The 24595-nt window shown below is 45.8% G+C and overlaps 1 long non-coding RNA gene across 1 annotated transcript; it reads right to left on the bottom strand.

Moving 5' to 3' along the window:
• Positions 1–18518: 18518 nt before the first annotated feature.
• LOC134760594 (uncharacterized) lies at positions 18519–24595 on the bottom strand. Its single transcript, XR_010138367.1, has 2 exons — positions 24367–24595; positions 18519–20571 (listed from the first exon to the last, which is right to left on the bottom strand). It is a non-coding gene; the product is annotated as an uncharacterized LOC134760594 (long non-coding RNA).

Genomic DNA, 24595 nt, shown 5'->3' with positions numbered 1-24595 from the left:
ATTCTCAGAAGAAACCTTTCAACCCAGGGCAGAGTGGGATAATATATTCAAAGTATTGAAAGAAAAACTTCTATTTAAGAACATTTATATTTGCTAAAACTCCCCTTCAAAATAAAGGAAAGACAAAAACGTTCCTTTATCCTTCCTTTGACTTCAATTTATACTACCAGAATACAGTAACCAAAACAGCATTTTGCTGGTATAAAAATAAACACATAGTCCAATGATACAGAATGCAGAATCTAGAAATACAGCCAAACAATAACAACCTTTGACAAATCAGACAAAAACATACACATACATAATAAATGGTGCTGGGAAAATTGGGTGGCCACATGTAGAAGAATGAAACTCACCATATCCAAAGATTAACTCCCAGTGGATTAGAGACTAAATCTAAGACCTGAAACCATAAAATTCTAGAAGAAAAACCTAGAAAAAACACAATAAACCAGAGAGGAAACAGACATTATACAGAATGGGAAAAAAATCCAAACTATACTTACGATTAAGCAGTAATACGCAGACTCTGCAGGGAACTCAAAAAAAATCAGCAAGAAAAAACAATCATTAAAAAATAGGGAAACTGCCCTTTAACTTTGGCTTTTATTAAGAGGAAAGACTGAAAAGACCTCATATTTTTATCAGTATTTAGATAAGGGAGAAATATAATTTTAATAAAAATAAATGCAAAATAATATATTTGAAGAATGGTATGTCTACATATGCTTGTATACATACATGTATGTATGTACATACATACAAAAACACATACAATGGAATGATATTTATTCATACAACAGAATAAAATGCTGTCACTACTGTCAACATGGATGATCCAGGAGGATATTATACTAAGTGAAATAAGCCAGGCACAGAAAGAAAAATACTGCATTATCTCATGCGTATGAGGGATCTAAACAAGTTGGTCTAATAGAAGTAGACAGCAGAATGGCGGTTACCAGAGGCTGGAGTGATTAGAGAGGAGAACAGGATGGGGAGGTGTTGGTCAGAGGACACATAATTACAATTAGATAGATAAAATAAATTTCAAGAAATCTATTGTATAGCAAGGTGGCTACAGTTACTAATGATATATTGCATTCTAGAAAATTGCAACGATAGTGGATAAGTGTTTTCACAACAAAAATGATAACTATGTTAAATAATGCATTTGTTATTAGCTAGATTTAGATTTAACCATTCAACCATCTATATGTGGAACATTCAAAACATCATGCTGTACGTAATAAAATCATCCAATGTCATCTTAAATTTTAAAAAGTCAAAAAGCATGCTTAGAAAAATTATTATTCAAGCTAGCATTGAATATATAGCTAAATATCTTTAGGGGATAAGGACAATTAAAATAATTTCAAAAGTCCTAACACAGAGATTTCATTACCAATAGTAGCTACGTAAGAGTACACTTCAAGAAGAAAAAGTGTTTTCCTGTGTGAAGGTAAAATAAGAACAAAGGAGTGAGAGACATACCTTGGGAATATCAAATCTTGGTGGACACTGAACTGAAGGAACCACATAGTTCTTGCACCAGCGCAGAAGTGTGACATGATCTGACCTAGTATTGAGTTGCGAGGAGATGTCATGAGTCAAGGATGGAAGCAGAGACCAGGTAGGGGGGAGAGAGGATGGTGACTCAGACCAGGTGATGAGCAGCCATGGGTGGCGGGGGGATGAGAAGCAACTGAATTCTTGTTTCTTAAATATGGGGCCCACAGGATGTAGGTGTGAGAGGGTGAGCGTGGTGGCCTGGATAGTTAACTGGAAGGATGGAGGTTCTGTGGGGGGAGCAAGTCCAGGGAGAAGGATGCAGTGTGAACAGCCTGTGCGCAGCACTTAGAGCTTCCCCTCCAGCCGTGTGTCACGGGGAGCTTGCCTCTATGCCTTTGCACATGCCAGCCTGGGTGCTCAGAAGGTTTCTCCTGCCCTGGCAGAAAAACTCCAACTGCCTTCTCAATGGTCCCAAAGGTGACTCTGTCCTTGTACTCCCACGCCTATCTATCCCTCTTTGCTTCGTGCACATGCTGGACCTCACACATGTTGCACAGCCTTTACCGTATTCTGTTTCAGAAGGCACCCCAGAAGTCAGGATGGAGTGCCATGAGTTCCTCAACCCGGTGTTTATCGGAATGCCTGCACCTCAGTGATTCCCACATGGCAGGGGCTCACCCAATGACTGGCTGGGGACCTGCTGGAATCCTAGCTCTGCTATTCACAGGTCTGGCTGCCCTGGGCCGCTCACCTCGCCCCCAGGGACCTCAGTCCCTGCACCTGTCAAATTGCTGTGCTCCTCCTCCCCACCTCTGAGGGTCCTATGGGGACGGCACCACACCCAGGATCCCGAAAGCCGCGGGCAGTGCGCCCTCTGTTGGGAGGTGACGGGGTCTTCTCCCACACCCTTTCCGTGCCCCAGTTGGTGCTGGGGGAAGGCAAAGCCGGAGGGAGGCGGAGGGGCTGCCGGCGACTGTCCACGTCCTGGTAAGTGGATTCATTTTCCCGTTAATGCTCACCTTGACTGTGGAAGAGGCCAGCGTAGACCATTTTACTGAGCACCTGCTAGTTTCTTGTTGCTGATGTGTTACCCGCTATCACCCCTTTTTGTTTAAGAGAAATAAGCGACTCAGAGCGCGGAGTGTGGGTCCTGGAGAGGAAGGGAAATGTGGGCCAGACATGTACCGGTGAAGCAAGGGGGTGTCTCAGTAATGGCTGAAGTCCTGATCTGCCTACACTGCATACGCTGCGACTGGGGTTGAGTTGGTCTCCGTTCCCGCTCAGTTTGGGAGGATCTTGACCAGACCCTGCCACCTGAGAGCTTCGATTCCTGGTCTATGAATGGGGGTGGCATCCCCAGCCCGCCTCTTGCTAGGCTGAAGCGCCCCCGCCCATGGGGTGTGACAGCTTCTGGCCGCGGCCACAAGGGGGCGCGCGAGGCTGCCGCTGGCCGCAACACGGAGCTGCATTCTGGCAGCCCAGGCTCCAGCACCAGACAGGCTGAGGTCTCTGTGGGTCTTCGTCTCCTTTTTGGGGAGCGGGGTGAGCCGAACCTTGCACTTCAGGCTCAGCAGCCCCAGAAGCTGGAGCCTGAGGAGCTGCTGGGGCCCTGCCCAGCGCTGACCGGCCTGGCAGCGGGTCCCAGTGCGACCAGTGAGGGGAGGGTGCTTCGGTTCCTGGTGGTCAGCTGCACCTGCTTCCTGGGCCACTGGTTCTGGCGAGTGCTGGGGGCGCCTGGGGGAGGTGCCGTGGGACTGTGGGGGCCCAGGGCGGGGAGGGCCCTGCTGGTCGCTGAGGGATCCCGGGCGCTCTAGTGGACCTCCTGCAAGCTTCGGCTCTGCCACCCGCCACTTGCACCCCTGGTTTTCCTTTCCAGAAGTAGAGGAATTAATCCCAGCTCTGTTAAACTCCGGGACAGTTCTTCTTCGTGATTCAGAAAAATCAGGAAAAGGGGAATTGGATGTGCAACAGACTCCAAGTGAATTCGGATCCTTTCACTCCGGATTCTGTTGGGGGTATGGGGATGATTCTTGTGGTGAAGACATGGAAGCCAGTGCTCAGGAGCTGGGAGATGAAACGTGGCCTGCCGAGATAACTGCAGTGACTGAGAGCAACGTGAGGTTACGGCACACAGCAGTTTCAGGAGCTGCAGACAATTGCTCTGGAGGTTTTGGTTCTGTGTGTACTGTGTGAAGAGGCAGGATGGATGCATGCACCGCATTAGGTGATCAGAAAAGCCTTAGGCCAATTCTACAGTGAGCAAAGCGCTCTGAGAGGAGCACAGCCTCTACTGCAGTGCCTGGACGGCTTCCTCATGCAGTTCCATATTTCTCTGCCTGGGCAGAAGATGGTGCTATGCTTACACAGGATGAATATTGTCATAGTGTAAGTTTAGCTGATGCTGAAGTGAAAACTGCAGAATCATGAGTTACTTCAAAGAAGCAGAGTTGAAGGGTCTCCTTTTGCAAGGTAGCAGGCGCTTGACCTATATTCATTCAATGTCTTTGGTTCACAGGGATACAAAATCTAGTAGTATTTTTACATCTCGAGTCTCAATCCCAGATGCTGCCTCTGAAGAAGAGGAAGATGACTGGGGATGCAACAAAATTATGTTAAACACAGGTGATCTTGGACGTGTAAGAAGGATCTCTAGTCCACAGTTTGAAGAGGGTGATAGTCATTTTCCTGCAAATGAAGTTTTACAGGAGGATTATACCCATCTATACAGAGAGAGATTTTTTCACTTGTCCTCACCGTGGTATGTGCTGCTGGTGCTGAAGCTCTTCCCGGAAATGAAGACCAGCGCATGAATTCACACAGGCCAGGTGACCTTGATAGCACAAGTGCTTTCCTGAGAGTTTATGGAGTTGAGAAAGGTTATGATTCCTCCAGATCCAGAGAGAAGACCTTCAGCAATGGTCCTGGTAAGCATTTGGTACTGCTGTCTGCTTCTAGAAAGAGGACAGAACAGTAACAAATAGAATTGAAGCCTGGAAATTTCAAAAATTTACTTTTAGAAGAATAACTCAAGGAAGCACAGATGGCAAAGGCTGCAGCTGAAGAGGAGCACTGTGATGGCAGGACAGCCACCGTGTCCAACACCCAGAGTAATGGGCCATTCAGCCTAGTGGAATGCAAATGAGCTGCTCCATCAACCTTCCTGCATACTCACCTACTCATGTTCCACCTCCTCCAGAAACTGTGACAAGAGGAAGCTAGGTTGAAATCACTGCTGGAATCCAGTTTGTAATGACTTTCACTATTGGTGTCAGTAGTTTTACTGCTTGGGACTTTTATTTGTGAATTACAGTTGAAAGCTGCAGTTTTACCTACGTCAGGCTTTTGTCTGATCTTACCAGTCTTTCTTCTGTAGGATACCAGTCACTGTTGGATATTACACTATCCTGTCCAGGGTTAGCCACTGTGGTGGTGTGCTGCTTATAGCTTGCTGTTGCATTGTAATAAAACATATCTTTCCCTGTAGTGACTTGTAAGAAGAACTCAAGGGTGTTGTTACAAAAATATTCTCCCTTCAAAAGGAGAAAAGCTAAAAGGCTCATTACTACTCAGCCTTCAATACACCTGTGTGTCAATCTTATGTATCTTTTTTTTTATAAAAAACTGTAAAATATACTTTTAGGTCCAACTGTTAGTGCTTTGTAAGCATTGCATGAAGCCTGAGATGATAATTCCGTGGAAGCATTGCCTTGGGAATTTGCTGTCTTTGCTGTAAGCTTGTATCATTAAACAAACATTGTAGTTAATAGGCTTTCTCTTTGAAAAAATTATGTGAAATGTACAGCTGTTCTTGAGGAACTTTAAAGCTAGTGCATTGAAAAATGTTCCTTTCCCCTCCTTTGTAATGCTATATTAATGAAGTATAATAATTACTCGTTTTGTAATTTTTTTTCTGGTAATGTTCTTCTCTGACTCTTTAAAAATGTCCCCTCACTCCTCCCAACTTTTATACTAGATTGTGTCGCTAGTCTGATTCTAAATGTTTTTCCCGGTTTCTCCTCAATATTCCTGTATATAAATTGATCCTGGTGATTCCACACATGGCTGTTTGCAATGCCAGAATGATTTCTGACATTCCAGGTTTTTCACAAAATATATTTTATTTGGGATTAGACATTTGACTAATAATACCAGCTAAAAGATGTTGCAAAAAATAAAATTAAAAAAATGGCTGGGCGCTGTGGCTCACACCTGTAATCCCAGGACTTTGGGAGGCTGAGGTGGGTGGATCATGAGGTCAGGAGATCGAGACCATCCTGGCTAACACAGCGAAACCCCGTCTCTACTAAAAAAAAAAAAATTAGCCGGGCGTGGTGGCAGGCACCTGTAGTCCCAGCTACTCGGGAGGCTGAGGCAGGAGAATGGCATGTACCCATGAGGCAGAGCTTGCAGTGAGCCGAGATAGTGCCATTGCACTCCAGCCTGGGCGACAGAGCAAGACTCCACCAAAAAAATAAAAATAAAAATCACATTTATCGTGGTATAAGTTGCACCCTTTTTAACATTTGTTAATTTACACTCATTTAATTTTTAAAAGTTTATGCTCTTTTTAAGTGTATGGTTCAAAGAATTTTGACAAATGGTCTGAGCAACACCATAATTTTTTTTTTTTTTTGAGACAGAGTCTCGTTCTGTCGCCCAGGCTGGAGTGCAGTGGCTTGATCTCCACACACTGCAAGCTCCGCCTCCTGGGTTCTCACCAGTCTCCTGCCTCAGCCTCCCGAGTAACTGGGACTACAGGCGCCCGCCACCATGCCCGGCTAATTTTTTGTGTTTTTAGTAGAGATAGGGTTTCCCCGTGTTAGCCAGGATGGTCTCTATCTCCTGACCTTGTGATCCACCCTCCTCGGCCTCCCAAAGTGCTGGGATTACAGGCATGAGCCACTGCGCCCGGCAGCACCATAATTAACATATAGGGAATTTCCATCACCCCAAAATATGTCCTGGTGTGCGGTGGCTCACACCTGTAATCCCAGTACTTTGGGAGGCTGAGGCCAGTGGATCACCTAAGGTCAGGAGTTTGAGACCAGCCTGACCTATAAGGTGAAACCCCATCTCCACTAAATAGAAAAAATTAGCCGGGAGTGGTGGCACATGCCTGTAATCCCAGCTACTTGGAAGGCTGAGGCAGGAGAATTGCTAGAACCCGTGAGGTGGAGGTTACAGTGAGCTGAGATCAGGCCACTGCACTCCAGCCTCGGTGACAAGAGTGAGACAACATCTCAAAAAAAAAAAAAAGTGCCCTGGTGCCCCTTTGCACCCCCTCACCTGCCACCAATCTCTGATAATCACTAATCTGATTTCTATCCTTGCACCCCTGCCATGTCTCCACGGAAGTGGAGTCTCGTGGTGCGCACCCATGCCCCTGGCTCCTTTGAAGGCACTGTGTTTCTTATTCTTGCTGCAGTTGCTGTTGGCAGTGTCTGACCTGCCTCCAAGACCCATAGCCTTTTCTTTACATTTTTTTTTTTAATTTTTTAATTTTTTCAGACGGAGTCTCTCTCTGTCATCCAGGCTGTAGTGCAGTGGCATGATCACCTCTCACTGCAGCCTCCGCCTTCCGCCAGACTTACAGACTTTAAGGAAAGTTTATTGCCACTGCTTGGGGAAAAGGAGAGTGGGCAAGAATGTTTTGAGGTGATGACACATTGGCTAAAGAACCAGAGACAAAGCCGGGCACGGTGGTTCATGCCTGTAATCCCAGCACTTCAGGAGGCCAAGGTGGGTGGATCCCTTGAGGTCAGGAATTCAAAACCAGCCTGGCCAACATAGTGAAACCCTGTCTCTACTAAAAATACAAAAATTAGCTGGGCATCTTGGCATGGCCCTGTGGTCCCAGCTACTGGCTGAGGCTGAGAATCGCTTGAACCAGGGAGCCGGAGGCTGCAGTTAGCCAAGATTGCACCACTGTACTCCAGCCTGGGTGACAGAGCCAGACTCTGTCCCCCGCCACCCCCCCACAAACACACACACACAAACTGAAATAAAAACTGAAATTGAAAATTGGAAAACACTGGGTTAAACAATGTTAAACCAGTTCCTATAAGGCAGAACTCCTTGTTAGCTAGGCATGGGAGTGCATGCCTGTAATCTCAGCTACTCAGGAGGCTGAGGCAGAGGAATCACTTGAGTTTGGAAGTTGAGGCTGTAGTAAACTATGATTGTTCTACTGCACTCCAGCCTGGGTAACAAGGTGAGACAGTCTCTGAAAAAAACCAAGCAAACAAAACAACAACAACAAAACAAACAAAGAAAATAGGATCTTTTTGAGATGGGGTCTCGCTCTGTTGCCCAGGCTGGAGTGCAGTGGTGCCATCTGTGCTCACTGCAACCTCCACCTCCTGGGTTCAAGCGATTCTCCTGCCTCAGCCTCCTGAGTAGCTAGAATGACAGGCGCCCACCGCAACCACGCCCAGCTAATTTTTTTGTATTTTTAGTAGAGATGGGGTTTCACCATTGTTGGTCAGGTTGGTCTTGAAATCCTGACCTCACATGATCTACCCGTCTCGGCTGGGATTACAGACATTAGCCACTGCGCCCAGCCACTTTTTAATTTTTTTATGATTATTCTAGAGGGATTTGGGCAGGAAGCCATTTTTAAACTGGAAGCCAAACATAACTGTCATATTTCATTTCATTTCTTTTTTTTTTTTTTTTTGAGACAGAGTCTCACTCTGTCACCGAGGCTGGAGTGCAGTGGTGTGATCCTGGCTCACTGCAACCTCTGCCTCTCAGGTTCAAGTAATTCTCCTGCCTCAGCCTCCTGAGTTGCTGGGATTACAGTCACCCGCCACCACGCCTGGCTAATTTTTGTATTTTTAGTAGAGACGGGGTTTCACTATTTTGGCCAGGCTGGTCTCGAACTCCTAACCTCAGGTGAACCACCTGCCTTGGCCTCCCAAACTGCTGGGATTACAGGTGTGAGCCCCTGCACCCAGCCTATTTTATTTCTTTTTAAAAGACAATCTATATGTGATGATTTTCAGGACTGTAGAAAAAAAAAAAGGTAATCTAAAACAAAAAAAAAGGGGAGGGGGTGGAGACAATGTCTGCAGACCACCCTTTGGAGATGCTTCATTATAGAGGGAGGCAGAGAGGTGGCAACTAACTGGAAGGAGATAGGGGGTCCATGGGCAGTGGGGAGGTTTCTTGTTTTAAAGGTCAAAGCCAGGTGCAGTGGCTTAGGCCCATAATCCCAGCACATTGGGAGGTCAAGGCAGGATGATTGCTTGACATCAGGACTTCAAGACCTGCCTGGGCAATATAGAGAGACCTAGTCTCCACTAAAAATCAAAAAACTTAGCTAGGCATGGTGGTGTGTGCCCATGGTCCCAGCTACTTGGGAGGCTGAGTTGGGAGGATCACCTGAGCGTGGGACATTGCAGTTGCAGTAAGCTGTAATCACACCACTGTACTCCAGCCTGGGCAAAAAAGCAAGACCCTGTCTCAAAAAGAAATTCTAGGTTCTAAGATCTTTCTCTTCATTACTTTGAAAATTCTACTCCATTGTCTTCTTGCACCTGGTATTGGTGTTGAAAAATCTAATGTTAATTAATAGGCCTCTTCGGCTGGCACAGTGGCTCATGGCTGTAATCCTAGTACTTTGCGGGGCAAAGGCGGGCAGATCACCTGAGGTCAGGAGTTCAAGACTAGCCTAGCCAACGTAGTGAAACCCCATCTCTACTAAAAATACAAAAATTAGCTGAGCCTGGTGGTGGTCACCTATAATCCCAGCTACTCAGGAGGCTGAGGCAGGAGAATCACTTGAGCTCAGGAGGCAGAGATTGCAGTGAACCCAGATGGCACCACTGCACTCCAGCCTGGGCAACAGAGTGAGACTCTGTCTCAAAAAGATATAAATAAATAAGTAAATAAGCCTCTTGTTCTTTTATCTGTGATCTCTGACTCTCTGGAAATTTTTAGAATGTTCTTTTTGTCTCTGATATTCTTAAATTTCCCCAAAATGTTTCTGGCTGTAAGTTTTTCCTTCTCTCTCCTCATTGACATATTCCAACTCTTTTTTTTTTCTTTTAGACAGGGTCTTGCTCTGTTGCCCAGGCTGAAGTGCAGTGGAGTGATCATGGCTCACTGCAGCCTCCATCTCCCAGGCTCAAACGACCCTCCTACCTACAGGTTTGTGCCACCACACCAGGCTAATTTTTTTTTTTTTAAGAGAAAGGGTTTTGCCCACCCAGACTGATCTCTAACTCCTAGGTTCAAGAGATCCTCTGGCCTTGGGCCTCCCAAAGTGCTGGGATTACAGGCGTGAGCCACCACGCTTGGCCAAAAATTTTTTTTTTTTTTTTTTTGAGACAAAGTCTTGCTCTGTCGCCCAGGCTGCAGTGCAGTGGCATGATTTCGTGAGCCACCATGCCCGGCCACACTTGGCCAAAATTATTTTTAAAGAGGAATAATCTGTATACAGATCTTGTGTTCACACTTCATCTATTTTCCTAATTCTGAGAATTTTTTATTCATTATTTTTTCAAATATTTCCTCCTCTCCATTTTTCTCTTTCTCTTTCCAGGAATCCTATCTTCTGAATGTTACCATTTCACTTTTATTCTCCATATCCCTTAGCTATTCTTTTATATTTCCTGTTCTTTTATTTTTTCTTCTTCATTTCAGGGAATTTCTGTTATTCCAGTCCACAGTCCTCAGCTCTGTCCATTCTGCTGTTTATTCAATCATTTGTGTTCTTTAGTACAACTGTTATGTTTTCATTTTCCTTTTTTTCTTTTTTTTTTTTTTGAGACGGAGTCTCGCTCTGTCACCCAGGCTGGAGTGCAGTGGCACAATCTCAGCTCACTGCAAGCTCTGCCTCCCAGATTCACGCCATTCTCCTGCCTCAGCCTCTTCAGTAGCTGGGACTACAGGCGCCCACCACCATGCCCAGCTAAGTTTTTTTTGTATTTTTAGTACAGACGGGGTTTCGCCGTGTTAGCCAGGATGGTCTCGATCTCCTGACCTCGTGATCCGCCTGCCTCAGCTTCCCAAAGTAAAGGGATGGCCTGCCCCTCTACACCTATGGGATATCTCACCAGGTGGGATGAGAGACTGAGAAAAGAAATAAGACACAGAGACAAAGTATAGAGAAACAACAGTGGGCCCAGGAGACCGGCACTCAGCAGACCAAGGAGCTGCACTGGCACCGGTCTCTGAGTTCCCTCAGTTTGTATTGATTATTGTTTTCATTATCTCAGCAAGAGGAATGCGGTAGGAGAGCAGGGTGATAAGGAGATGGTCAGCAAAAAAAAAAACATGTGAGCAAAAGAATCTATGTCATAATTAAGTTCAGGGGGAGGTACTATGCCTGGATGTGCACGTAGGCCAGATTGGTGTTTCTCTCTGCCCAAACATTTCAGTGGAGTAAAGAATAACAAGGCAGCATAGCTGCCAACATGTCTCACCTCCTGCCATAGGGTGGTTTTTCTCCTATCTCAGAATTGAACGAATGTACAATCGGGTTTTATACCGAGACATTCAGTTCCCAGGGTCAGGCAGGAAACAGTGGCCTTCCTCTATTTCAACTGCAAGAGGCTTTCTTCTTTTACTAATCCACCTCAGCATAGACCCTTTACGGGTGTCAGGCTGGGGGACAGTCAGGTCTTTCTCATCCCACGAGGCCATATTTCAGACTATCACATGGGGAGAAACCTTGGACAATACCGGCTTCCCAGGGCAAAGTCCCCTGCAGCTTTTCACACTGCATTGTGCCCCTGGTTTATTGAGACTAGAGAATGGCAATGACTTTTACCAAGCATACTGCTTGTAAACATTTTGTTAACAAGGCACATCCTGCACAGCCCTAGATCCCTTAAATCTTGATTCCATACAACACATGTTTTTGTGAGCTCAATGTTGGGGCAAAGTGGCTAGGGCAAAGTGGCTAGGGCAAAGTTACAAATTAACAACATCTCAGCAAAGCAATAGTTCAAGGTACAGGGCAAAATGGAATTTCTTATGTCTTTCCTTTCTACATAGACACAGTAACAGTCTGATCTCTCTTTCTTTTCTCTACAACTAAGTGCTGGGATTACAGGCATGAGCCACTGAGCCCGGCCCTATTTTTTTGAGCCAGAGATTTGCTCTCGTTGCCCAGGCTGGAGTGCAATGGCGTGATCTCGGCTCACTGCAACCTCCGCCCCCTGGGTTCAAGCAATTCTCCTACCTCAGCCTCCTGGGTAGCTGGGATTACAGGTAAGCGCCACCACACCTGGCTAATTTTGTATTTTTAGTAGAGATGGGGTTTCTCCATGTTGGTCAGGCTGGTCTCGAACTTCCAAACTCAGGTGATCCGCCGGCCTCGGCCTCCCAAAGTGCTAGGATTACAGGAGTGAGCTGCTATGCCCGGCATCAACTGTTATATTTTCTTTTCTTTTTTTCTTTTTTTTTTTTTTTGAGATGGAGTCTTCCTCTGTCACCCAGGCTGCAGTGCAGTGGCATGGTCTCGTCTCACTGCAACCTCTGCCTCTCAGGTTCAAGCAATTATCCTGCCTCAGTCTCCTGAGTAGCTGGGATTACAGGTATGTGCCACCACGCACGGCTAATTTTTGTATTTTTAGTAGAGATGGGGTTTCACCATGTTGGTCAGGCTGGTCTCGAACTCCTGACCTCAGGTGATCCACCCGCCTTGGCCTCCCAAAGTGCTGGAATTACAGGCTTGAGCCGCTGTGCCCGTCCTCAACTGTTATGTTTTCAACTTAGTATTTCTTGTTGGTTCTTTTTGGTGTTTTTGTGTTCATTTGTTTCATAGTTCTAGTATCTTCCTTATATCTTTTAATGTGTTTATTAGGCTAATTAAATATTCTTATTCTGAAGAATTTCAGTTCATGGCTTTTTCTTTTCAAAGTGGTGATGCTTGTTATTGTGGCCTGGAAATTTATTTCCCTTAATGGGTATATTCTGTTTGGCCAGGCAGGCCCCAATGAGCTCAGGGGATGGGGGTAGATGAGCCTCAGGGAGGCTCCAAAAAAAGACAGCCAATCATGCCTCATCCCATGAGACAACTCCTTGGGTTAGTTTTCACACATTGCTCTCCAGAGAGAAGCAGCATTACAAGGACTCATCCCCAAAATGTTATTCCCCAGCCTGGGTGTTTGGAAGAGGGTGGATGAGTAGGCAACTGCTGGAAGCCAGTTAGTCCCCATCTGTTTTTCTCAGCATTTCACAAACACAGGATGTCTGGGCAGCCCTGATTTGACTGCGAGTATGCCCAGAGCAGAGATCTCAGTCATTGCAGTTGTGGAGGCAGACACCGTTTGTTTCAAGGCGATGATGAAGAACCCCGGTGGCTCTGTTTTTATCTTCCCATTTCAAAACAGCACACCCCTTCCCATCACCCCAAGAGCTTTTTCACACCCTTTCCTGCAGGAAAGGCTGGCAGTATGCCAATGTAACACCTTGCTTGACTCTGGCCTGGCTCTGTATCATGACATATCCCCAGCATCTGTTTACTTATCTGTCTCCACTCTATTCCCAGCATCTGTTTACTTATCTGTCTCCACTCCATGACTGAACATATTTGTCAGGGAAGCACTTTGCCCAGGGTAGGAAAGATCAATTTTATTCCTACAAATATCAGGCTTTTAGGGTTAGGTTGAGAACAACATGTTTATTTACTCAGCAGGCATTTTAGACGTGAACTGTAACAGGGAACTGGTTCCCCACACAAAGCTGTCAGGCCCCACCTTTCCAGAAAAGAAGGGGTGGTATTTGCCTGTTTCTAGGTGCACCCAAGCCATGACCTGCAGGAAAAGCCCACATCTCTCCCTCCCCGCAACCCACATTCTGTAGTCAAGGGTCACCCGAGAGAGCCTGTACAGTGTTATATTTACTTTGTGGTATGTCTTAAGGCATGGACCCCTTATTTTATTATAAATTTCCATGTTATTTGTTTTAGGCCCTGCTCACCTGAGGCCAGTGGACTGTTGGCAAAAAAGGATCTCAGGAGATCCTGAGAGCATGTGCCCAAGGTGCTCAGGGCACGGCCTAGTTTTATACGTTTTAGGGAGACATGAGACATCAGTCAAATACATATAAGGCTTACATTGGTTCCATATGGAAGGGCAGGACAACTCGCAGTGCTTGTGGGGATTGTATCCAGGTCACACATAGATATTAAATTTTTCCTGATTGGCAATTGGTTGAAAGAGTTGGTCAGGCACCACAGCTTAAGCCTGTAATCCTAGCACTTTGAGAGGCCAAGACGGGTGGATCAACTGAGGTCAGGAGTTCGAGACCAGCCTGACCAACATGGTGAAACCTCATCTCTACTAAAAATACAAAAATTAGCTGGGTGTGGTGGCACATACCTGTAATCCCAGCTACTCAGGAGACTGAGGCAGGAGAATTGCTTGAACCTGGGAGGCAGAGGTTGTAGTGAGCTGAGATCATGCCACTGCACTGCAGCCTGGGTGACAGAGCAAGACTGCATCTCAAAAAAAAAAAAAAAAGAAAAAAAGAAAAGAAAATGTAACAGTTGATGCTGGGCATGTCAGCTCACTCCTGTAATCCCAGCACTTTGGGAGGCCAAGCCAGTGGATCACCTGAGTTTGGAAGTTCGAGACCAACCTGACCAACATGGAGAAACCCTGTCTCTACTAAAAATACAAAATTGGCTGGGTGTGGTGGTGCTTGCCTGTAATCCCAGCTACTCAGGCGGCTGAGGCAGGGGAATCGCTTGAACCCAGGAGCCAGAGGTTGTGGTGAGCTGAGATAGTGCCATTGCACTCCAGCCTGGGCAACAAGAGCTAAAGTCTGTCTCAAAAAAAAGAAAATTAGCTGGTCATGGTGGCACGTGCCTGTAATCCCAGCTACTTGGGAGGCTGAGGCAGGAAAATCGCTTGAACCTGGGAGGAGGAGGTTGCAGTAAGCCGAGGTGGTGCCACTGCACTCCAGTCTGGGTGACAGAGCAAGACTCTGTCTAAGAAAAAAAAAAAGAAGAAAGAGTTATTATCAGTAGAAAGGAATGTCTGGGTTATGATAAGGGGTTGTAGAGACCAAGGTTTTATCAGGCAGATGAAGCTTCCAGGTAGCAAACTTCAGAAATAATAGATTGTAAATGTTTCTTTGCAGACTTAAGATCTGTGTTGATGTTAATGCTGGTTGGCTTTTCCTGAATTCAAAAGGGAAGAGGTTATAATGATGCTTGTGGGACCTGCTCTTCCATCATGTCCTGAACTAGATTTTCAGAATTACTTGGGAATGTCCTTAGCCAAGAAGAGGGGCCCATTCAGATGGTTGTGGAGGGGCCTTAGAATTTTATCTGTGGTTTATAGGACAGAGCATGGGACCTCACTGTACGGCTCTGGCCTGAAATGCAAGTGGAGAAGACAGAGCTAACAATGAAATGAGTGAATTATTTTAAGTGCATGAAGTCAGTCTGTAGAGGAGCAGGCACTTAGAGTGAATCAGCACATCACGGGAAGCTTTTGAGCAGCCCCAACCTGAGCTCTTGTAGTTTTGTGAAAGGAGAAGAGACAGCAGAAGCATCAGCAGCACAGGCGATGGCCAAGGCCCAGAGCAGCAGACAGGCTGCCATCTACACATCTGCAGGCTCTTCTAGCACCCACTTCTTCAGCTTCTCCCTCCTTGTGTTTGGAGGGTCCCTCTTTTTCTTTTTTCTTTTTTTTTCCTTTTTTTTTGGAGAACGGGGTCTCGCTATATAGCCCAGGCAGGTTGGAAGTCCCTGTTTTTCTAAGCTCCCCTGGCCATGTGCTTGAGTGGCTCAGCACCTTCTCTCTTCTCAAGGTCTTGGCTGGTGTGGGGTTAGGAACCATACTGTTCCAGTAAACCTTGCCGACCTACTTCCAGGAAAAGCCCAGAGGGGAGGGAGAAGCATATATAAATCTAAAAGGCCATCAGAATTTCTGTATTAAAGTGTTTTCAGTAAAAGAAGAGCAGACAACTTCAGCTTCTAAAGCAGATTATGCTCAGGCCTGATGCTCAGAAAAACAGCTTTCACAGGGGCTGCTTCTCAGGAAAGGAAAATAGCAGAGTGTTGGAGGCTGGCAGCTAATCTGAAAGTGGGGGTGGGAGCCCTGGGTCTAAGGAAAGGCTGCTTGGCATGATGGGGAGATGACAGTAAGGCCCTCGTCAGATAAGCCCTACAGGCCCTTCTTCCCAAAACAGTGCTGAAACATCTCCTTTGCTAGATGCAGCAGTCAGTATTTTCCACTCTGACTCAGAGTGAGCAGAGCAGTTCTGAAAATTGGGAGCATTATCTTTATTCCTCAAGGCTGGTTTTTGGGAAGCCTGGACCACTGTCTTCCCCTGCTGTGTCCAGCAGAGCCACATGGTCCCAGAGCTTACTCAGCCCCTCCCACCACAGCTAATTCATATCCGTCCCTACCACAGGCTTCAGAGAGCAAAGGTGATGGCTGCCTTGCTGCCGCTAAGGTTCACCTTTCTTATTTTATTTTATTGTGTTTTATTTATTTTGAGATGGGGTCTCTCTCTGTCGCCCAGGCTGGAGTGCAATGGTGTGATCTCGGCTCACTGCAACCTCTGCCTCCTGGGTTGAGGTGATTCTCCCACCTCAGCCTCCCGAGTAGCTGGGACTACAGGGGTGGGACACCATGCCTGGCTAATTTTTGTATCTTTAGTAGAGACAGGGTTTCACCATGTTAGCCAGACTGCTCTCCAACTCCTGCCCTCAAGTGATTCACCCATCTCAGCCTCCCAAATTATTGTAATTACAGGCGTGAGCCACCGCGCATGGCCTTGAGTGTATTTCTATTATTAATGATATCGCAGGGAACATCTGTGCTCATACTTCTTTTTTCACATCTGTGAGAGTATCTGTAAAATTCCCAGACGTGGAATTACTGGCACAAAGGGTATGTGCACTCGATATTTTCTTTTGTTTGTTTTTTGAGACAGAGTCTCGCTCTGTTGCCCAGACTGGAGTGCAGTGGTGCCACCTCGGCTCACTGAAACCTCTGCCTCCTGGATTTAAGCAATTCTCCCTGCCTCAGCCTCCCAAGTATCTGGGATTACAGGTGCCTGCCACCATGCCTGGCTAATTTTTTTTTTTTTCTATTTTTAGTAGAGACAGGTTTTCACTACGTTAGCCAGGCTGGTCTCAAACTCCTGACCTCAGGTGATCCACCCACTTCGGTCTCCCAAAGTGCTGGGATGACAGGCACCTCACCCAGCTGCATTTGACATTTTCATAGCTACTTACCCAACTGCCTTCCAAAGAGGTTGTACCAGTTTACACTGACCAACAATGCATGAGGAATAATTTCTCTGCACTCTTGTAAACAAAAGTTTTAACAGCCTTGTTTTATCTTTGTCAATCTGAAATATTAAAAAATGCCACTTCGTACATTGAATGGTCATTTTTCTTATGCTAAGTGAAGCTGCACATCTTGTTATGGGTTTAAGAACAGTTTTCGGCCGGGCGCGGTGGCTTACACCCGTAATCCCAGCACTTTGGGAGGCTGAGGCGGGCGGATCACGAGGTCAAGAGATCAAGGCCATCCTGGCTAACACGGTGAAACCCCGTCTCTACTAAAAATACAAAAAACAAAATTAGCCGGGCGTGGTGGCAGGCACCTATAGTCCCAGCTACTTGGGAGGCTGACGCAGGAGAATGGCGTGAACCCGGGAGGCGGAGCTTGCAGTGAGCCGAGATGGCGCCACCACTACACTCCAGCCTGTGCAACAGAGCGAGACTCCGTCTCAAAAGAAAAAAAAAAAAAAAGAAAGAACAACTTTCTTTTCTGTGAATTGTTTGCTCCTGTCCTTTGTCCATTTTCCTATTGTGTTATTAATCTGTTTCTCATATATTTATAGAAACCACTTATATAGTGAAGAAATTAGTCCTTTCAGTGGGTGCAGTGGCCCATGCCTGTAATCCCAACATTTTCAGAGTCTGAGACAGAAGGATCGCTTGAGGTCAGCAGTTCAAGACCAGTCTGGGAAACATAGCAAGAACCTGTCTCTACAAAAGAGTTTTTTAAATTAGCCAGGTATAGTGATGTGCCCCTGTAGTCCTAGCTACTTGGGAAGCTGAGGTGGATCACTTGTGCCTGAGACATGGAGACTGCAATGAGCTGTGATTGTGTCACAGCACTCCAGTCCGGGTGACAGAGTAGATCCTGTCTCAAAAGAAAAGAAAAAAAAGAAAGAAATTAGTCCTTTAAGGTCAGGTGCAGTGCCTCATGCTTGTAATCCCAGCACTTTGGGAGGCTGAGGTGGGCAGATCACTTGAGGTCAGGAGTTTGAGACCAGCCTGGCCAACATGGTGAAACCCTGTCTCTACTAAAAATACAAAAAGTTAGCTGGGCACGGTGGCACATGCCTGTGTTATAAATATTTCTTCCTTGTTTTTTATTTACAAAATATGTCAAGAGACTGGGCACAGTGGCTCATGCCTCTAAATCCCAATGCTTTAGGAGGCTGAGGTAGGAGGATCAGTTGAGGCCATGAGTTTCAGACCAGCCTGGGCAATATGGTGAGACCCCAGCTCTACAAAAAAAATAAAAATAAAAATAAATTAGCCAGGCATGGTGGCACATGCCTGTGGTCCCAGCTACTCAGGAGGCTGAGATGGGAAGATCACTTGACCCCAGAATTCAAGGTTACAGTTAGCTGTGATTGCACCACTGCACACAAGCCTGGGCAGCAGAGTGGGAGCCTATCTCTAAATACACACACACACACACACACACACACACACACACATAAATATACATTAAGAGATGCATTTATATCATAGAGTTGTTTACAAATGCCCCATTAGTATGAGTTAAATAAATTATGATATATACAACAGAAAGCTATGCAGCTATTTAAATGAAGATATATATTTATTAGCATAAAACAATGTAAGTAGGAAAATTAAGTTTAAAAAAGCAGGATAAAAAATAGAAAGCATTATATGATAACCCATTTTTTAAAAATCTTTGCTATGAATAGTTACCTCCAGATGATGGGAATTTGGTAATTTATTTAGGTGATTTTACTCTCTTCTTTTCACCGTTCTAGATTATCTGATTTTTTTTTTTTGAGACAGAGATTTGCTTTTGTTGTCCAGGCTGGAGTGCAATGGTGCGATCTCGGCTCACCACAACCTCCGCCTCCTGGGTTCAAGCAATTCTCCTGCCTCAGCCTCCCTAGTAGCTGGGATTACAGGCTCCCACCCACCACACCAAGCTAATTCATTTTTTTTTTTTTTTGAGATGGAGTTTTGCTCTTGTCGCCTAGGCTGGAGTGCATTGATGCGATCTCGGTTCACTGCAACCTCTGCCTCCTGGATTCAAGTGATTCTCCAGCCTCAGCCTCCCAATTAGCTGGGATTACAGGCATGGGCCACCACGCCTGGCTAATTTTGTATTTTTAGTAGAGACGGGGTTTTTTCATGTTGGTCAGGCTGGTCTCAAACTCCCAATCTCAGGTGATCTGCCCACCTCAGCCTCCCAAAGTGCTGGGATTACAGGTGTGAGCCACTGCTCCCAGCCCATGCCCAGCTAATTATTTGCATTTTTAGTAGAGACAGGGTTTCATTATGTTGGCCAGGCTGGTCTTGAATTCCTGACCTCAGGCGATCTACCCAGCTCAGCCTCCCAAAGTGCTGGGATTACAGGCATAAGCCACCACCCCTGGTGTCATGCTATTTTTAAATGTGTTATAAACTTATGAAGAAGCATGTGGGTATCACATGGGGTATTAGGAAACAATTATAATAGTGTTCAGTATGCTTGGCAAAGTATAGTCATGTGATATAAAAGGCCTTTGTCAAAGCTACTACTGACACTGGAGTTAAGATAGGAATTAATCAGTAGATTTTTCTTTTCTTTTCTTTTTTTTTTTTTTTTTTGAGACGGAGTCTTGCTGTTGTCACCCAGGCTGGAGTACAATGGCACAATCTTGGCTCACTGCAATCTCTGCCTCCCAGGTTCAAGTGGTTCTCCTGCCTCAGCCTCCTGAGTAGCTGGGATTACAGGCACCCGCTACCACACCTGGCTAATTTTTTTTTGTATTTTTATTAGAGACGGGGTTTTGCTCTGTTGGCCAGGCTGGTCTCGAACTCCTGACATTGTGATCCTCCCACCTTGGCCTCCCAAAGTGCTGGGATTACAGGCTTGAGCCACCGTGCCCAGCCTTAATCAGTAGATTTCAATGGTTCGAGAGTCTCTCTGTCACCGGTTTGTTGATCCCTGGAGGGAATAATTGCTATTATGTTCTAGGGGTTGTGGGATGGCAGATTTCCTCTTCCTGGAACATCCTTACCCTAAGGAGGTCATTAATTTGATTTCCCCACCCCAGCCCCTGCCCCCCTTTTGTCCCTGCAAATTTGATCCAGGCTTGGGAGAGGGCTCCAGGGTTAAAAAGCTGCCTAGTGGCTGGAGGGGGAGGCTCAGGCAGGCAGAAACCCTGATCCTTTGAGAGGAACCTCTCAGCGGTCGCTGGGCTCGCTAGGCTCCCCGTTGTGCTTGAGGGTGGCCAGACTTCAGAAAAGACAGTTGCCTGGCCCGGCTCCGGCAGCCAGCCCGCAGAGGTCAGGCGATCATCCACCCTCTTGATGAGTTTCACTCCCACTTGTAGGAAAGGCCTCTCTAGGAAGTCCCAGAGATGAGGTCTGTGCCAGCAGAACCCAGGGCGTGAAGACCAGAAGAGGCTGGTTCAGGCTCCTCTCCAGGGCCAAGGCTACCCCCGCGGCGTCCAGGGTTTTATCCCATTCATCTCATCTGCAGGTCCTGCAATAGAGGGGGCCGCCGCGCTGGCTTTGCATCTTCCAGAGACGCTTGGCCTCTTCGCCTTCCAGAGCCACATCGTCGCGGCCGAAGTAGAAGTCCAGAGAGATGCCGGTTGACCGGGCAGTTGGTGGCTGCCTCCGCCTGTGTGGAATCATTCTAACACATCTGGGAGCTCATGCTTGGGGACAAGAAGAAGATAACCAAAAAAATGATGTTGGCTGGGTCCAGAAGCAGAAGGTTGCCAAGAAGATGGTCTCAGAGGCTCAAGTGGAAAGGAGATGGGAGGCGATCAGAGGCTGGAAGAGGGATCCCCCTGGTCTGTTTGTTCCAAACACTGTTGAAGCAAGAGACAGAGCCAGAACACAACATGCTAACTTCAGGCAATGCGCTGTAGATTCCAAGTGTGTGTAATGCATAGTTTTTTTTTTTTTTAGTGTGTGTTATTAATAGTTATCAACAAGCCTTATACCTTCATTTATTCCTTTGGCCCAGAAGCCATAAAGAAAAAGATTGTCAGATGATGATGATGATGATTGAGACAGGGTCTTGCGCTGTCCCAGGCTGGAGAGCAGTGGGGAGATCACAGCTCACTGCAGCCTCGACCCCCTGGGCTCAAGTGATCCTCCCACCTCAGCCTCCCGAATAGCTGGGACCAAAGGTGTGTGCTACCACGTCCAGCTAATGTTTTATTTTTGGAGAGATAGGAGCTTTTTTTTTAATTAAAAACTTCGGTTTTTACAAAAGACACCGTAATTGAAAAGTGAAGTAAGGCCAGGCGCAGTGGCTCACGCCTATAATCCCAGCACTTTGGGAGGCTGAGGCAGGTGGATCACTTGAGGCCAGGAGTTCGAGACCAGCCTGGCCAACATGGTGAAATCCCGTCTCTACTAAAAATGCAAAAATTAGCCGGGTGTGGTGGCATGTACCTGTAAGCCCAGCTACTCGGGAGTCTTGAACCCAGGATGTGAAGGCTGCAGTGAACTGAGATCACGCCACTGCACTCCAGCCTGGACAACAGAGTGAGACACTGTCTCAAAAAAAAAAAGTGAAGTAAGTCTGAAAGACAATATTTACCACAATTAGATAAATTATTAGTTGTTAGAATATATAAAGAAGTTGTACAAATTCATACTAAAATTGGGCAAAGGAACAGATAACTCGCAAGACAAATTAATGTTAAATAAACATTCAAAAAGTATCCAATCTCAGAAGTAACTGGGCACATGCAAATTAAAACAATAAAGTGTTGTTTTTGCCACTCAATGTGTCCAAAGTTGAAATGATTCACAATGTATAATATTAATGAAGTGGTGGAGGACTAGAAACTCTCTGTTATGCAGTATTGGTGGGAATTGATATTGGTACAGTCTTTTTAAAAATCGTCATCAACTATAAATAACAAAAAATGTACCGTTTAAGCCATTTTTAAGTGTACAGTTTGGTAGCATTAATTAATATTACCATCACCATCAGCCATCTCCAGAACTCTTTTCATCTTGCAAAACTGAAACTCTGTCCCCATTAAACACTAACTCCCCATTCCCTCCTTTCCCAGCCCCTGGCACCCACCATTCTACTTTATGTCTCTATGAGTTTGACTACTCTAGCTACCTCATATAGTGGAATCACACAGTATTCGTCCTTTTGTGTCTGTCTTGTTTCATTTAGTGTAATGTCTTTAAGATTCATCCATGTGGTAATATGTGTCAGAAGTTCCTTTTTTTTTTTTTTTTTTGAGACAGAGTTTTGATCTTGTTCTTCAGGCTGGAGTGCAATGGCAGGATCTCAGCTCACTGCAACCTCCACCTCCCGGGTTCAAGAGATTCTCCTGCCTCAGCTTCCAGAGTAGCTGGGATTACAGGCACCTGCCACAACACCCAGCTAATTTTTGTATTTGTAGTAGAGATGCGTTTCACCATGTTGGCAAGGCTGGTCTCTTTTTTTTTTTTTTGAGATGGAGTCTCACTCTGTCGCCCAGGCTAGAGTGCAGTGGCTCAATCTCGGCTCACTGCAACTTCCGCCTCTTGGGTTTAAGTGATTCTCCTACCTCAGCCTCCCGAGTAACTGGGATTACAGGCATGCACCACCACATCCAGCTAATTTTTGCATTTTTAGTAGGGACAGGGTTTCACCATATTGGCCAGGCTGGTCTGGAACTCCCGACCTTGAGTGATCCTCCCACCTTGGCCTCCCAAAGTGTTGGGATTACTGGCGTGAGCCACTGTGCCCAGCAGAATTTTTTTTTTTTTTTTTTTGAGACAGAGTCTCACTCTGTCTCCAGGCTGGAGTGCAGTGCCCTGATCTCGGCTCACTGCAACCTCTGCTTCCTGGGTTCAAGTGATTCTCCTGCCTCAGCCTCCAGTGTAGCTGAGTGGAACTACAGGTGTGCACCACCACACCCAGCTAATTTTTCTATTTTTAGTAGAGATGGGGTTTCACCAAGTTGGCCAGGATGGTCTCCATCTGTTGACCTCGTGATCCACCCACCTCAGCCTCCCAAAGTGCTGGAATTACAGGCATGAGCCACTGCACCCAGCCGGAAGTTCCTTTTTTATTTTTCAGTTTCTGCTCTGCTAACTGAAATTTCTTCCTTTTTTTTTTTTTTTTTTTTTTGAGACAGAGTCTTACCCTGTCGCCCAGGCTGGAGTGCAGTGGCACCATCTCGGCTCACTGCAAGCTCCGCCTCCCAGGTTCACGCCTTTCTCCCGCTTCAGCCTCCCGAGTAGCTGGGACTACAGGCGCCCACCACTATGCCCGGCTAATTTTTTGTATTTTTAGTAGAGAAGGGGTTTCACCGTGTTAGCCATGATTGTCTCGATCTCCTGACCTCGTGATCCACCCGCCTCGGCCTCCCAAAGTGCTGGGATTACAGGCCTGAGCCACCGCGCCCGGCCGAATTTTCTTCCTTTGAAGGCTGAATAATATTCCATTGTTGTACAGTCTCTTGAAGGGTAATTCTGTAATAATACCCAATTTTTAAAAGCCATGATCTTTGATACAGCAATTCTACTTCTAGTATATCCTGAAGAAATACTTGCACATTTGTGACAAGAGACATTTACAAGGATATTAATTGCAGTATTTTTTAACAGTAAAAAATTAGAAACAATATAAATACCATCAGTAAGGAGAAGGGTAAAATATGGTGTATCTATACCATGAAATATTTTGCAGCAGTTTGAAAAGAATAAGGCACATCTGTATGTGCTAGCATGGAAATGTCTCCAAGAAAGATGGGTATGTAATGTATAATTCCATTTATATATGATTTTTAAAGTATGTTTTTATATAACACAAACATATGTGACACATTGAAAACAATCTGGTGGTAAATACAGCAAACTTCTAGCAAGTGGCACAGAAAAAGAGGCATGGGATGAGGACACCTGGGAAGGGACACTGAAAAAGGACTTCAATGTTTTTACTCACTCTCTACATATCTGCTGGTCAAGTCCTTACAACTTGTATTGTATTCGTTGTTATTTAAGTAAAAAATTAATACTGGGAAAAGAGGAAACATGCCAAACTGAATATACTTGGATCGTAGGGATAATGAGTGCTTTATTTTTCTATATTTCCTAACTTTCCTACACTGAGCATATATTACATTCATAGTTAGCAATAACATTATTTGAAGGAGAAAATGGTATATCTAGTGTAAGTGCAGCTGTGAACAAGCTGAGAGTAACTATATATGGAGATATCTATATACATATGCATGTTTACATTGGCATAGAAGTTCAGAAAGACAGGTATAAATGTGGCATTAGTGTCCTCACACAGCAATTACCAGCAATGTTCCTACTACCTTTTTTTTTTTTTTTTTTTTTTTTGAGACAGAGTTTCACTCTTGTCACCCAGGCTGGAGTGCAATGATGTGATCTCAGCCCACTGCAACCTCCGCCTCCCGGATTCAAGCGATTCTCCTGCCTCAGCCTCCTGAGTAGCTGGGATTACAGGTGCCTGCCACCACCCCCAGCTATTTTTTTTGGTATTTTTAACAGAGACAGGGATTTCACCATGTTTGCCAAGTTGGTCTCGAACGCCTGACCTCAGGTGATCCACCCTCCTTGGCCTCCTAAAGTGCTGGGATTATAGGCGTGAGCCACCGCGCCTGGCCCCCCATTACCGTTTGTTTGTGTTTTGGAGACAGAGTCTCCTCGCTCCATCACCCAGAGGCTTGAGTGCAGCGGCGCGATCACGGCTCCTCCTTTCCGGAAGGCAGGGGCGCGCTTCCCGAAAGAGGGGTATTTCCGGCGGGAGAAGGAGAGGTCTTTCGCTCCCGCCTCCAAAGTTCCAATTCCCCAAATTCTGCTTTTTCGGGCAGAAGGCTAGGAAGAGCGGGCTCTGAAGCCAGT

Source organism: Pongo abelii, chromosome 19 (genome assembly GCF_028885655.2).
Source record: "Pongo abelii isolate AG06213 chromosome 19, NHGRI_mPonAbe1-v2.0_pri, whole genome shotgun sequence".
Lineage (NCBI taxonomy): Eukaryota > Metazoa > Chordata > Mammalia > Primates > Hominidae > Pongo > Pongo abelii.
Note: the sequence above shows the minus strand (reverse complement) of the source record. Positions and strands in the feature narration are given on the sequence as shown.